This window comes from Gobio gobio (assembly GCF_949357685.1).
Source record: "Gobio gobio genome assembly, chromosome: 14".
In the NCBI taxonomy this organism is placed as follows: domain Eukaryota; kingdom Metazoa; phylum Chordata; class Actinopteri; order Cypriniformes; family Gobionidae; genus Gobio; species Gobio gobio.
Window position 1 is genome coordinate 52,456,617 of NC_137107.1, and position 3,372 is coordinate 52,459,988.

The window sequence follows — 3,372 nt, forward strand, 5'->3', positions numbered from 1 at the left end:
TACCATTACCATTCCCCCTTTGGCTGCAGGCTCGCCCATGCAGCCATTTATCATAATCATTGAAAATATTGTTGGGGTAAACAAGGCTTGCCATCACTTCTTGTCTAGACGCCATTTTGCACATTCACACATCATTCATAAGTTTCCAGCCACGTCTCCACAGGTGCTTCTCCGCTGCTGTGGCAAATGCCTGCATACTCTGAAAGGAAATCAAACCATTTTTGTTAGTTTCAGATAATAAAATACATTCTGGTTCCTTTGACTGCTGTGCTGCCTTGGCCTTCGCAGCCGCATCTGCTCTCATGGTTTTCTGTTGAAATAAACTCTTTGTTGTTAGTTACGCTGCGCATTTAAGTTTTAACTTGAAAGTTTCCCATAAATATACTGAAAGTATCCAATAAAATGAAAGACAAATCCGTATTTCATCTCTGTAAGCCGGGCTGAGTCAGTAATCACTGTCACTGCTCTCCAAAATCCAAACATTCCAACTTTCTGCTATCAACCGTTTGACGACACACACATCCCTAGGTCAGACCCACAGTCACTCCTCAGAGACTAAACACTTTAGAAAACATATATGAAAAACAAACAATCAGTGGTTCTTTTGATTAATCAAAATCATAACAGGCCTTTTTGGCATTCACTCAAACTCAAACTAAACAATACAAATAAGTAAGATAGATAATAATCCATCTTAGCGCTTTAAATCTCTACATAAAACATCCTTCAGTTTACATTTTGTGCTTTGCCCACAGTTTCTCACTGTGCATCACATTCTTATCAACCTTCCTTCAGTCAGTCATTTCAACACAATTCTTCACAAACTACCCTACTTACTATTTCCAACAGAACCATTTTCACTCATCATAGCCCACCTCATATTTAACCATTAACAAATATAAATCTAAATTTGTTAATGTTAAATATACTTCATCAAAATGACAAAATTATCAATTCGTATTACGTTCAATCAGCTCGTTCACTCATCTTTATCTCGTGACATCATACTTAATCATACTCAATATCCAATTCTTTATCAAAATCTTTTCAGCTCCTGTTATCAATAAACAAAATTAATTAATTAATCAATTAGGATTTCTTTTAAAGTACCCTTTTCTCCATGCCCTGTCCATTAAAACTCCTCTTATATCATGTAATTTGGCAGTGATTCTTATCATCAAACTTGCCACATCAATTTCTTTAATGCTGGTTAAAACCAGTCTCTATTTTAAAAAGCATTCATATTTCAATATCCATTTTGTCCTAATTTGACTTTGATTGTTCACAATCCCTGTCAGAAATCCTAATTTTTTATTTTTATTTTCTATTTATTTTTTTTTGTTTCCTGTATGAATCAAAATATGTCTAGAAGTTATCTAGATATTCTTTTAGAAGTTATCTTTTTGGTTCGCCCTCCGGCCTTTCATAAATATGAGGGAGTCTCTAGATCATTTGGATAGTGACTTCGGTTAAATTGTCACTTTGTCTCTTAATTAATCCAAAGATAAATTAAAATAGTCTTCATCCATGACAAATTTGGTCATAATTACTAGTGACAGACAGAGCTGGATGTCCAATCCACTTAAAGCTCGTCCCATGTTCTGATCATCTTTTCATCAGATTCACTCAGAATAATCAACTTCCTCTAAAGTTTTTTTTGTTTTGTTTAACTTAACTCATCTGTAATGATAAAGACACTAATTCCAGAGGTTACTAACACACTACACTCAATCATGACACATAAATATGAACTGCTCATTCTCAAGATGTGCTTTTACATGGTCTCTTAACCAGTTTCAAATATGTTCGTTCATTAGTTGTTTATTTTTAGAAAAGTCAGCTGGGTTGTTTTGTTCTGATATCATTGTTTTTGTGTAGTCTCAGCTTTAACTGAGCAATAACAGATATAGTACAATCCCTGTTTCCAGCCTCTCTCTCTCTCTCTCTCTCACCCAGATAATCTTTTCAACAGTCTTCTAAGACTTTAACTATAATGTTAAATTCATTAACCCTTAAATCATTAATCCTTCACAAAGTTTAGAAATTTCATAGTGTAACTTATTGTTTGAAGTTATCTTTAGTTTAGATTTCTTTGTTATTCAGACCTTCTCTTTAAACTTCAAAAGCCATCCTCATCTTAAAGCCATCACCATGTCTCCAAATTATCCTCTGCCATCCTAATGACCTGCAGGATTAAGACTATGATAGAGACATATTAGTTCAATATCATACAGTTTTACTAATCCAAATAAATTTTGTTCTGCTCCACAAAGTTATCAATCACAGCATGGTCTCAGCTGGCTCTTGGATGCCGATCTCATTCATAGCTCTTTTCCTTCAGGGTGTTTCCTGGCTCTCAATTTATGCGGTATTTGGTGAGCGGTATAGAGGGGCCAATATTAGGGCAGGGGCTGCTGTGTCCAGTCTTGACCTTGGCCCTTACGAAACACAGCTTCCCCCCCCAACAGAGATGCTGCTGGCCTCACAGACATCTGCCTCACCTCTCATACACACCTCACATAAAACCCCCTCCTCCTTTTTTTTTTTTTTTTTTTTTGTAGGGGGTCCAAGGCGACTTATCGTGATTTCCCTGGCTTGGGTTGCCACCTGTCAGGCCGTAGGAAGTCTTACCAGTCATCGGGAACAACCACATCGTGCTCAACCTCGTCATCGCTTGAAATCTTTGACCCTAAACAGGATCCGATATTTTCTGGAGCCTTTTGGAAAGTGCATTCAAGAGTCCTCAGAGCCATCTGGTCTGCTTTCAAATTAGCAAAAACATGGAGACAGGTTAATCATAACAGAACTTAATCACTAAAATCCATCATACTTCTTCAAAGCTGCCCCATAGCAGTGCTTAGATTATTTTCAGTGAATTTAGCCAAAACACCTGTCCATTCATTTTAATGTTCTGCTACATCTGTGACCAAGGCCATCAGTTCTGTACATGGTGAAGGCTAAAAGCAGACAGAAGTTACTGGTCATATCATACATTAGTCAAACATTTCAGTTCATTAAAAGTCTGTATTTTTAAAACATGTCTTATTGCCCTCTTGATGGCACCTTTTTCTATCTTAACAAATAACTGTCTATTATGTTCACATGATACCCTGTGCCTTTACTCATCAATATCTTCTATCATCTGTGGCACAGGCTCATATATCAGCTTTGAGCTGGTCTGGGATCAGAGAGAGACTCTGAGGCCTTCAGGGTTGCTACACTGCATTTTCATAAACCTTTCACTCCTCACACTAGCTCAGCGTAAGATCTGGCTTTGTTTTCAAATAAATGAGACATTTTCCTTTTAACTCTATCCTTAGACAGAAATCACATTTTCAAATGATCATAACTTTATATTTGTCTCTTGCCCCC